The sequence below is a fragment of the Giraffa tippelskirchi genome, chromosome 7 (genome assembly GCF_054371585.1).
Source record: "Giraffa tippelskirchi isolate mGirTip1 chromosome 7, T2T-mGirTip1v1.2.pri, whole genome shotgun sequence".
Classification (NCBI taxonomy): Eukaryota; Metazoa; Chordata; class Mammalia; order Artiodactyla; family Giraffidae; genus Giraffa; species Giraffa tippelskirchi.
In genome coordinates this window covers 67,249,860-67,262,067 of record NC_137281.1, presented here as the reverse complement: position 1 = coordinate 67,262,067, position 12,208 = coordinate 67,249,860, and the positions used below count along the sequence as shown (strand labels likewise).

Genomic DNA, 12,208 nt, shown 5'->3' with positions numbered 1-12,208 from the left:
AGGATTGTCTTGATCCCTGTCTCTTGTAAAATGTCACGGACCTCTGTCCATAGTTCATCAGGCACTCTGTCTATCAGATCTAGTCCCTTAAATCTATTTGTCACTTCTACTGTATATTCATAAGGGATTTGATCTCTGTCATATCTGAATGGACTAGTGGTTTTCCCTACTTTCTTCAATTTAAGTTTGAATTTGGTAATAAGCAGTTCATGATCTGAGACACAGTCTGCTCCCGGTCTTGTTTTTGCTGACTGTATAGAGCTTCTCCATCTTTGGCTGCAAACAATATAATCAATCTGATTTCGGTGTTGAGCATCTGGTGATGTGCACGTGTAGGGTGTTCTCTTGTGTTGTTGGAAAAGGGTGTTTGTCATGACCAGTGCGTTCCCTTGGCAAAACTCTATTAGCCTTTGTCCTGCTTCATTCTGTACTCCAAGGTCAAATTTGCCTGTTATGCCAGGTGTTTCTTGACTTCCTATTTTTGCATTCCCATTCCCTATAAGGAAAAGGACATCTTTTTTGGGTGTTAGTTCTAGAAGGTCTTGTAGGTCTTCATAGAACTGTTCAACTTCAGCTTCTTCGGCGTTACTGGTTGGGACATAGACTTTGATTACTGTGATAGTGAATGGTTTGCCTTGGAAACTAACAGAGATCATTCTATTATTTTTGAGATTGCATCCAAGTACTGCCTTTCGGACTCTTTTGTTGACCATGATGGCTACTCCATTTCTTCTAAGGGATTCTTGCCCACAGTAGTAGATATAATGGTCATCTGAGTTAAGTTCATCCATTCCAGTCCATCTTAGTTCGCTGATTCGTAGAATGTCGACGTTCACTCTTGTCATCTCCTGTTTGACCACTTCCAGTTTGCCTTGATTCATGGACCTAACCTTCCACGTTCCTCTGCAATATTGCTCTTTACAGCATCAGACTTTGCTTCTATCACCAGTCACATCCACAGCTGGGTATCGTTTTTGCTTTGGTTCCATCCCATCATTCTTTCTGGAGTTATTTCTCCACTGATCTCCAGTAGCATATTGGGCACTTACTGACCTGGGGAGTTCATCTTTCAGTGTCCTATATTTTTGCCTTTTCATACTGTTCATGGGGTTCTCAAGGCAAGAATACTGAAGTGGTTTGTCATGCCCTTCTCCAATGGACCACATTCTGTCAGACCTCTCCACAATGACCCGTCCGTCTTGGGTGGGCCCAGATGGCATGCCTAAGTTTCATTGAGATAGACAAGGCTGTGGTCCGTATGATCAGATTAGCTAGTTTTATGTAATTTTAGTTTCAGTGTGTCTGCCCTCTGATGCCCTCTCGCAACACCTACCGTCTTACTTGGGTTTCTCTTACCTTGGACGTGGGGTATTTCTTCACAGCTGCTCCAGCAAAGTGCAGCTGTTGCTCCTTACCTTGGGCAAGGGGTATCTACTCACGATGGCCCCTTCTGACCTTGCATGTGGAATAACTCCTCTCGGCACTCCTGTGCCCACGCAGCTGCTGCTCCTTGGGCCTGGGGTAACTCCTCTTGCTGCCTCCCCCAGCCCCCGGCCCGGCCTAGCTCCTCTAGCCGCTTCCCCCGGCCCCCGGCCTGGCCTAGCTCCTCTTGCTGCCGCCCCCGGCCCTGGCTCGGCCTAGCTCCTCTCGACCACGCTTCTGCACGGAGCCGTCGCAGCCTTTACTACTCTCTAAGAGCTTCCATTAAATCTTAATTCTTATTAAACATTCACTTTAATAAATATTTCTTGATTTGAGAACTATAACATCCCTTTTATAGAATGTAGTCCTTTGTTCAAGAATCAAAAAGTATCCCTGAAGTGTATTTGAGAGCACAGAAAATATTTTTTGAAAACAGTAAAAAGTAAATGATTAAGACAGTCAAGATTGTTTGAAATATGTATAGACAGGAATGGGCTTTACTTCTGCAGAGTGGATAAGTAACTTTAATGTCATACTGAAACTGTGTGTGCTGCTTGTTCAGTCATGCCAAACTCTTTGTGACCCCATGTGACCCCAGGGAGCCTGTCAGTTTTCTGTGTCCATGAGGTTTATCAGTAAAGAATACTGAAGGGGTTGACATTTACTTCTCCAGGGGATTTTCCAAACCCAGGGTTTGAACCCACATCAAACTGAAACTAAGGATTCAATATTTAATGAGGATAACGACTAAAACTTGATCATGCTGCATATATTTAAAAATCTTAATTTATTAAAGACACATGTCCAAATGTAAAAAAGAAATGCTATATCTAGAAATAGGTAGATTTATGGGATTGATTACATACAGACTCAAACTATATACACTCAGAGGAATGAAAAAAAATCATGGACTAGTGTAGTAACAGATTTTCATATCATTTACATCCAGTGCCTACCATATTCTCATGTGCCAATATTTTATAATCAGTTCAGTTCAGTCACTCAGTCATGTCTGACTCTTTGTGACCCCATGGACTGCAGCACACAAGGCCTGCCTGTCCATCACCAACTTCTAGAGCTTGCTCAAACTCATGTCCATTGGGTCAGTGATGCCATCCAACCATCTCATCCTCTGTTGTCCCCTTCTCCTCCTGCCTTCAATCTTGCCCAGCATCAGAGTCTTTTCCAATGAGTCAGTTCTTCACATCAGGTGGTCAAAGTATTGGAGTTTCAGCTTCAGCATCAATCCTTCCAGTGAATATTCAGGATTGATTTCCTTTAGGACAGATAGCTTTGATCTCCTTGTTGTCCAAGTGACTCTCAAGAGTCTTCTCCAACACCACAGTTCAAAAGCACCAATTCTTCAGTACTCAGCTTTCTCTATAGTCTAACTCTCATATCCATACAAGACTACTGGAAAAACCATAGTTTTGACTAGCTGGATCTTTGTCAGCAAAATAATGTCTCTGCTTTTTGGTATGCTGTCTAGTTTGGTCATAGCTTTTATTTCATATTTTTATAATATTTTATAATACCTCCCTTTTATTCTTTTAAGTGAATAAGGGAAAGAATAATTTTATTGTAATGATTAAAATTTCAAGGCTCACTTTGTTTGTGTTGAAGATCCTTGCCCATGTTTACAGAGTCCAAAGAGATCCGTTCCCCTGTGTGGCATTTGAAAGTGAATAACTTTATCAGATATTTTCTAAAGAGTTGTTTGCAATTTGAAGAAAGACAATGTGCCTTACAAGTTTGTTGAAGAGAAATAAATTTGTCAAGAGAGAAGAAGATGTAAAAAGAAAAATTTTTATCTACTTTTCCTGTTATTGTCTGTTTTATACATTTAAAACAATATGTTAGAGGTATGGGTAGAATTCAGAAAGGAAGGAATGCAATAGGATAAATAATCTTGTAGATTACATTTCAGTGCATAACATTTCAGTTCATATTTTTACTTTTAAAAGGATCCCTTATAACATCATCTTCAGACACACACACAAAAAAGATCTAAAGTTTTGATCATGGATTGACCCATGATAATATATCTTTCTACATTTGAAAAAGGAATCTTAGTTGAAAACTGACATTTCAAAGTTTAATAATAATCAGCTCTGTCAAAACCAAATAAAATTGAACGAAGATGTCAAACACTGATTAGCTACTATGTCTCTTCTAGAAAATATCATTTCTCCATTTTCTGTTTCTCTGTTTTGTTCTGCAAATGGAGGCTTTTCCAAGATCAGAATAATTTAGTAAACTCAGTGTCAGACTTCATTTTTTGGAGGGCTCCAAAATCACTGCTGATGGTGATTGCAGCCATGAAATTAAAAGACGCTTACTCCTTGGAAGGAAGGTTATGACCAACCTAGATAGCATATTGAAAAGCAGAGACATTACTCGGCCAACAAAGGTCCGTCTAGTCAAGGCTATGGTTTTTCCAGTGGTCATGTATGGATGTGAGAGTTGGACGGTGAAGAAAGCTCAGCACAGAAGAATTGATGCTTTTGAACTGTGTTGTTGGAGAAGACTCTTGAGAGTCCCTTGGACTGCAAGAAGATCCAACCAGTCTATCCTAAAGGAGATCAGTCCTGGGTGTGCATTAGAAGGACTGATGTTGAAGCTGAAACTCCAATACTTTTGCCACCTCATGTGGAGAGTTGACTCATTGGAAAAGACCCTATTGCTGGGAAGGATTGGGGGCAGGAGGAGAAGGGGATGACAGAGGATGAGATGGCTGGATGGCATCACCGACTTGATGTACATGGGTGTGGGTGGACTCCGGCAGTTGGTGATGAACAGGGAGGCCTGGAGTGCTGCGATTCATTGGGTCGCAAAGAGTTGGACATGACTGAGCGACTGAACTGAACTGAACTGAACTGGGAACATAAACATGATCTGATCCTACACCAGTTTTCTGGTGACACAGATTCTTGAAAAAAAAAATCAACCTAGGTCTAGGATGTTTAAACTAAAAACTCGAATTGTGAAAACATGAACTACTGTTGCTGCTGCTAAGTCGCTTCAGTCGTGTCCAACTCTGTGCGACCCATAGATGGCAGCCCACCAGGCTCCTCCGTCCCCGGGATTCTCCAGGCAAGAACACTGGAGTGGGTTGCCATTTCCTTCTCCAATGCATGAAAGTGGAAAGTGAAAGTGAAGTCGCTCAGTCGTGTCTGACTCCTCGCGACCCCATGGACTGCAGCCTACCCAGCTCCTCAGTTCACGGGATTCTCCAGGCAAGAGTACCGGAGTGGGGTGCCATTGCCTTCTCCGAAAACATGAACTACTGAATAACAATTCACTATTTTTTAACTAGAAATGTAATTTCAGAGGCACTTAGTGTTCTAAGGAATTCTGTTCAGGAATGCAGAATTAAAAATAGAAATGAGGAAGTCCTGAGGCTATTTTTATTACCAAATATGAAAAAGACATTCATTTCTGTTCATTAGTATTTGTCAACTACTAATTATGACAAAAACCTTAAGGCTTACAACACATTATTTAAATGCTGTAAGTGTTTCCTATCTGTCTTTTCAAGGTTTAATCAAGGGAGCAAGTATGCAGTGAAGAGACAAATCATCACACAGGTATAAATAACACAAATTTCTAATATGTATATAAACCTGTGTGGTATATAAATATATGCATAAAATTAAGACATTACTTATGGGGTAAAAAGTGCTGTACAACCTTGTATTTATATCATAAATCCCCAAGGGATATCAAATGTTTCCTAAATGCAGAGTAACATGCTAGCAAAAAAATGGGACATACATTTTATTAAATATAAAAAAGTTAATCAAATACAGCATAACAATATCTTGAAAGTACATATTTGTAATACTAACAAACTTCATTAGAGTCATATCCCTGCTAACAAGTGGTTTTATTTACAGATTCTTTTTTGGAAAGAATCATAATCATCATATTCATCACATTCAGAGTTATTGAAACTCATAATGGGTGAATGGGTCATTACTAATAAAGAAACAAAGTGGTTAAAGTAAATTATTAAGAAATGTTAATAATGTTAGAATGTTTCTGGTGAAAAACACTTTTATTCAAATATTCTGTGACATTAGATAACACCATGAATTAATTTGTTTTTTACAGATAATCCATTTTACACTCATCCTTTCTCTTCACTTGGGACATCATGCAACTAAACAATAATGTGACTGAATTTATTATGCTTTGGTTAACCAAAGGAAATAGTGTTTGTCACATTCTTGCTTTTATATTTGGGAACATTACTGGGTAACCTGCTGATTATTATTACCAACAAGACCAGCCCAGCACTTGGGAGTCCAATGTATTTCTTCCTTTTCCATTTATCTTTATCTGATACCTGTTTCTCTACATGCATAGCCCCTAGGATGATTGCAGATGCCCTTTTGAAGAATGCCACCATCTCTTTTCAACGAGTGCATGACCCAAGTTTTTACATCTCATTTCTTTGGCTGCCTGGAGATCTTCATCCTTGTCCTCATGGCTGTTGACCTCTTTATGGCCATCTGTAAGCCCCTGCACTACACGACCATCATGAGTCATCGAGTCTGTGGTGTGTTGGTGGCTGTGGCCTGGGTGGGGTCTTGTGTGCATTCTTCAGTTCAGATTTTTCTGGCCCTGAGTTTACCTTTCTGTGGTCACAATGTGACTGATCTCTATTTTTGTGACTTGCAACCTTTGTTGAAACTTGCCTGTACAGACACTTATGTGACCAACCTACTCTTGGTGTCCAACAGTGGGGCCATCTGTACAGTGAGTTTTGTCATGCTGACGTTCTCTTATATTGTTATCTTGCATTCTCTCAGAAACCAGAGCACTGAAGGGAGGAAAAAAGCCCTCTCCACCTGTGTCTCCCACATCATTGTGGTAATCTTGTTCTTTGGTACTTGCATATTTATGTACACACGTCCTGCAACCACCTTCTCCATGGATAAAATGATAGCTATGTTTCATACAATTGGAACACCTTTGTTCACCCCTCTGATTTATACACTGAGGAATGCAAAAGTGAAAAACGCTATGAGGATGTTATGGAGCAAGAAGTTGATTTCAGATGACAAAAGATGAATGGACGTTTCCATTTTTCTTCATAATCCAGATTAACTTAGTAAAAGTCCTTATAGGATATAATGTTCTTAATGTGGTGTTGATACAATCTTGTCCTTGGGCATGAGGTTAGTTGCTTTAGGAAATAGGTAATGTGAACACACACACCGGTTAGTGTTCAATTGCAGTTGGGAAAGACACAGGACCAGGTAAACAATTGTTTGTTAGGTCCACTGCTTTTCTCTACCTTGTCTCTGCCTCGCTTATGTAACTAGTGTCACTCTGGTTGTGATCTAGTATTTCCCCTGCCCCTTCTCATGATGATTTCTGGTATTCTCTGCAATAGGACATCCATCTATATGTTTATATTACAAACTTGCAGATTTCATTTCTTCTAAACTGTTCCCTTTATTAGACATGTTAGTTTTATTATGTTTGATCATGGGCATAGTTCTAGTAGTTCTTTCTGGTAAGAGCATGTATCAGACTCAAATAATTGTAGAAGATTTTTGTTGTCAGGGAGGATATATAGTTTATGTTAACTTCAATGTATTTCTTTACTGTTTACTCCAAGTTCTCATATCTGTTTACATACAGATGTATGTAAACATACATACCCTTCCAGCCAATGACATAAACCTAAATACATACCTTAAAACTTAAATACAACATACATAAACTTACATACATACCCTTCCAGACAGTGACATAACAGTGAGAAAAGTCAGACTCCTGAAGTAAGTCTTTGAACTTAAAATATTTCACTTTGAGGTTGACGGTCAGAGCATTCTTTCTGGAAAATATACTTTATACTCCTAATTAGATTTCTTCTACTTTGGGGGTTGGTATTAAGGTTTCTTGAATCATGCCAGTTCCAGTAACATGTTCATAATATTAGGTTACTATTGTCAGAGCATAGATGGTTCAAATTAAGGAAGATAAACTTATGTGAATAAGATGTTGAGATGGCAAGCTATTGACGTTAGTAATCTTTTAACATTAATAAAATTAAACAAATAATAATACAAAGGAGGATTTTTAGATTTTGAAACAGCAATATTTATATGACAGATATGAATTATGAGCTTCTCTCTGATAAAGGCTAAACTGTGGGAACAGTAAAAAATAATCAGTCATTGCAAACAATTTAAGTAAGGGAAATAAAGGAACACTTAAGTTGACCACAGGGGTATCTTAAGAAGGGAAAACTATTTTTTTTTATATGCTAATGGTAGATGCATGGTATAACTGGTATATCAACACCCATAAAACAACCATATAACACAAAGTGTAAACTCTAATGTAAACTATGGAATTCAGTAAACTTTGATTGATATTGACTCCTCACTTGTATGTATCAGAATAACATAAACTCTCATTAAATAGTAAACCTGTAAAAGGGACAAAGGGTTTCTATGGGAACTCCCTATACTTCTGTGCAAATTTTTGTAGATTTAAAAACTTAAAAATATTCTGAAACATAGAGTCTATCAAAAAAGTTATATCCACAAGAAAGTGTTCAGTTTTACAGTATCATGTTAAAAAATATGCTATTTGAATTTTTATACAAATTTAAAATATAAACACATCTGTTACTAAGCCACATATTTATAACTTCAGATGTTTTACAGTTTACCCTAGTATGCTATACAAATATCATTAAAAGATATGCAATATTATATTAACCATGTGCAAATATTTTAATAAGTTGAGTATTACTATAACATTATAATTTGAAATAAAATTTGTAATTCAAGTGGACATTAATTTGAGTGTTGTTACATTAAGAAAATTTTTCATTAAAATATTTTAGTTTTATTCTACGTGATAGTCTCAAGACTTTAATATTTATATACCCAAAAAGTTCTTTTCTCTTTTTGTTTCTTTTTTTACTTTTTTAAATGTGCCATCTGCATGAAACTTTTAGTGTTTATAAGCACAGAAAGGGATATAATTTTGTAGTAGTAGTTTAAGTAGTTTTTTGTTATCAATCTCTAATAATAACAGAGAAATTTGGATTTTACTACCAATATATTTTCCATAGATTTAACTTAGGTTCTGAGAGAAAGCAGTAAAATATATACTTTCAAAGCCTCAGGTAGGATTTTCTAGGCTAAAAATGGCTGAATAGGTTAGCATCAAAAATTGATTTTAAATATACCAGAAAAAATGTATACAGAGCAAAGATGAACAGGGTCATATTACCCATCTTAGTTTTGCTATGCCCTATTCTAAGAGTTGACAATATTATAGTAAAGTAAATAAGCAATATCCATTGTAGCAGAGAGTTTACTTTGCTGTGTAGCGAAGATGCACAGTAAAAACTGGGCAAATACTGATGATGCGAGGAATTAAGAATAATGTCATGAACCAACAGAGCAAGATAATTAAGAGTGTGATGGTGGTAAACCTGAGCTGTGCACTATTTAGAACAGAAAGGTCAAGAAAGACCCATATGACTTTTCAACTAAGATAAAAATTAATGGTTCTCACCATGGAAAATTGTGATTCCCAGGAGACAGGGGTAAGTTCTAGACTAACTGCTGGTTGTCCTAGAAACGGGGGTGTTTAGTATCACTGCTATGGCATCTGGCAGGTAGACTTTTAGGATGCTGTGGAACAGCTCATAATGTGCCAGGCAGGAGATCACTGCAAAGAAATATCGTGTGTATGTGTGTGTGTGTGTGTGTGTGTGTGTGTGTGTGTGTGTGTGTGTGTGTGTGTGCTCAGTCATGTTCAACTCTTTGTGACACCATGGACTGTAACCCACCAGGCTCCTCTGTTCATGGAATTTTCTGGGCAAGAATACCGGAGCAAGTTGCCATTTCGTACCCCAGAGTATCTTCCTGACCCAGGGACTGAACCCATGTCTCTTGCATCTCCTGAATTGGGAGGCAGATTCTTTACTACTGAGCCACCTGGGAAGTCTCACAAAAAACTATCTGACTCAAAATTTCAGTGGTGCTACTACTACTACTACTACTACTACTACTAAGTCGCTTCAGTCGTGTCCGACTCTGTGCGACCCCATAGACGGCAGCCTACCAGGCTCCGCCGTCCCTAGGATTCTCCAGGCAAGAATACTGGAGTGGGTTGCCATTTCCTTCTCCAGTGCATGAAAGGGAAAAGTTAAAGTGAAGTCGCTCAGTCGTGTCTGACTCTTAGCGACCTCATGGACTATACCGTCCATGGGATTTTCCAGGCAAGAGCTAAGGCTGATAAATTCTGACCAATATGAAAAAATCTTCACTATTTGGGCAGAATAAAAATTCTAGGTAGTTAACAGATGGAACAGCAAGTGCAAACTGAATATACTTCTATTATAAGAAAAAAAAAATCAAGAAGCTAGGTAGTTAGAGAAGGGAGTAAGAGTGAATAATTGGAAATGAGACCAGAAATATAAGAGAACTTCAGTATAAAGTGTTTATGGGATTTTTCTGGAGAGAAATGGGAAAGCATTTGAGATCTTATCTGACATGATTTGAATTATGATTTAATAGGATTATTTTGACTACTTTATTGAGCATCTGGAGTAAATTCTGAAGATATTATAACAACTAGAAAAGAGGTTATGGTAATTTGGACCAGGTCAGTAGCATGTTTATGAAGAGAAATATCCTGCTTATGGATACAGTTTTCATTGTTGAATGGAATATAAAATGACACATCCAAACAGGATAAATTTCTGATTCTTCATTTTAAAACTAAACATGTAAACCCATGGCTGATTCATGTCAATGTATGGCAAAAGCCACTACAATATTGTAAAGTAATTAGCCCCCAACTAAAATAAATAAATTTATTAAAAAAATTAAAACTAAACATGTATTTAGCGTATTTTCAACTATTCCATTCTTAGCACTTAAAGTTAAAAAAAAATTGTGTTCACAAAGACTCAAACTATAATGTTCATAGTAGCTTTGTATGTAATAGTCATGAGCTTAAAGTAAGTCAAGTGCATAAGAATAACAAAAAGGAAAATTTGTTTTTTATGACTACAACGAAATATTTCTCAGAAGTAAAAAGGAATAAACTATTGACATACACATGAGCAATGATCATTCCAAAACTATCTATTTGAATGAAAGACACCTTACATAAAACAGTATGTTCTTTGTGGTTTCATTTATATTAAGTTTTGCAACAGGCAATAGTAATTAGTAGTTGGAAAATGAAATAAAACAGCACTTCTCTTTATAGAGTAAAGTAGTGAGGTTTACCTAGGGGTCAGCATGAGGGAAATGCCTGGGTTCGTGGGAATGCCTGTATCTTGATAGTAGGTGGTTGCGCGCCTGTACTTATTTGTAAAATTTCTTGTAGTTTTGAAATTTTTCATAATAAAGTGCTATGAAAAATAAATTTCCTTCAGCATCCTATGACACCTGTCACTAAGTTTAATATAATTTTGTTTTGATCTACCAGAAAAAGTGGCTTTTTTAGTGTGCTTTTTACTGGGTTTTTCAGTATGTTTTTATAGAGAACACTTTACCATTATTTTTACTGTTCTATATCATAACATAATTATTATTATAAATTTTCTATGGAACATTAATTTTAATAAACATACAAAATTGCACTTTACTGATGACTGCAGTATTTTGGCCATACTTTTGCTATTTTAATAAGTGGTGCTCTAGTTTTCACTTGAATGAAGATTTTTGTGAAAAATGATTCTTTTCCACATTTATGAACATTTAGATGTCAATGTCCCACTCAATCACTTTATATTCAACCGAGCTTGAGGCTTGCTGAGTATTAACAATGATATATTTTTCATAGTCAGCATTAGACTTAACTCTTGGATATGTTATACTGAAAGATGAAGGTATGCTTAACCCTTTGACCCAGAATGAAATTTGGGATCCAGGAATATACAACACAGGAAAAGTATCATAAAATATGACCAAATGGGATTAAATCTTGGAATGTAAAATTGGTTCATCATAAGCAGATTAATTAATGTGAAACATCACATTAACAAAATGGACATTTAAAATCTCATTATCATCTAATCACACTCAGAAAAATCATTTGACAAATTCAACACTGATATTATGATTAAAACTCTCAATAAATTAAGAATAGAAAGAACTTCCCTCACTATAGCAAAAATCATGTATTAAAAATTAAAGAAAACACAGCTAACATCACATTCAATGGTGAAAAACTGAAAGCTTTTCTTCTAAGATCAGGAATAAAGTAAAGATTACCACTTTTATGAATTATATTCAATAAAGTACTAAAAGCCCCACAAGATAAGAACTGTTAGGTAAGATATAAAAAGCTTCCAAACCATAAAAGTAGTGACACTATTTCTGTCTGTAGATGACATCACCCCATATGTAGAAAATCAAAAAGACACCGTAAGGAAAAAAAAACAAAAACAACTCAGAACTAATAAGTGAATGCAGCCAAGTTGCAAACTACAGTTCAATCGCTCAGTCGTGTTTCACTCTTTGCGACCCCATGGACTGCAACACACCAGGCCTTCCTGTCCACTGCCAACTCCTGGAATTTATGCAAACTCATGTCCATTGAGTCAGTGATGCCATCCAATCATCTCATCCTCTGTTATCCCCTTCTCCTCTTTCCTTGAGAACCCTATGAACAGTATGAAAAGGCAAATTACAAAATCAACATAAAAATAAGTTGTCTTGGTTTGCCAAATACATTTTTTTGAAAATGAAATAAGACAAACTGATTACAATAGCATAGAAATAATACAAATGAA

The 12,208-nt window shown here is 36.7% G+C and overlaps 1 pseudogene; it reads left to right on the top strand.

Annotated features, from left to right (window-relative positions):
- Positions 1 to 5,578: 5,578 nt before the first annotated feature.
- On the top strand, positions 5,579 to 6,498 carry LOC145515878 (olfactory receptor 4C16-like; annotated as a pseudogene).
- The last annotated feature ends 5,710 nt before the right edge of the window (positions 6,499 to 12,208 follow it).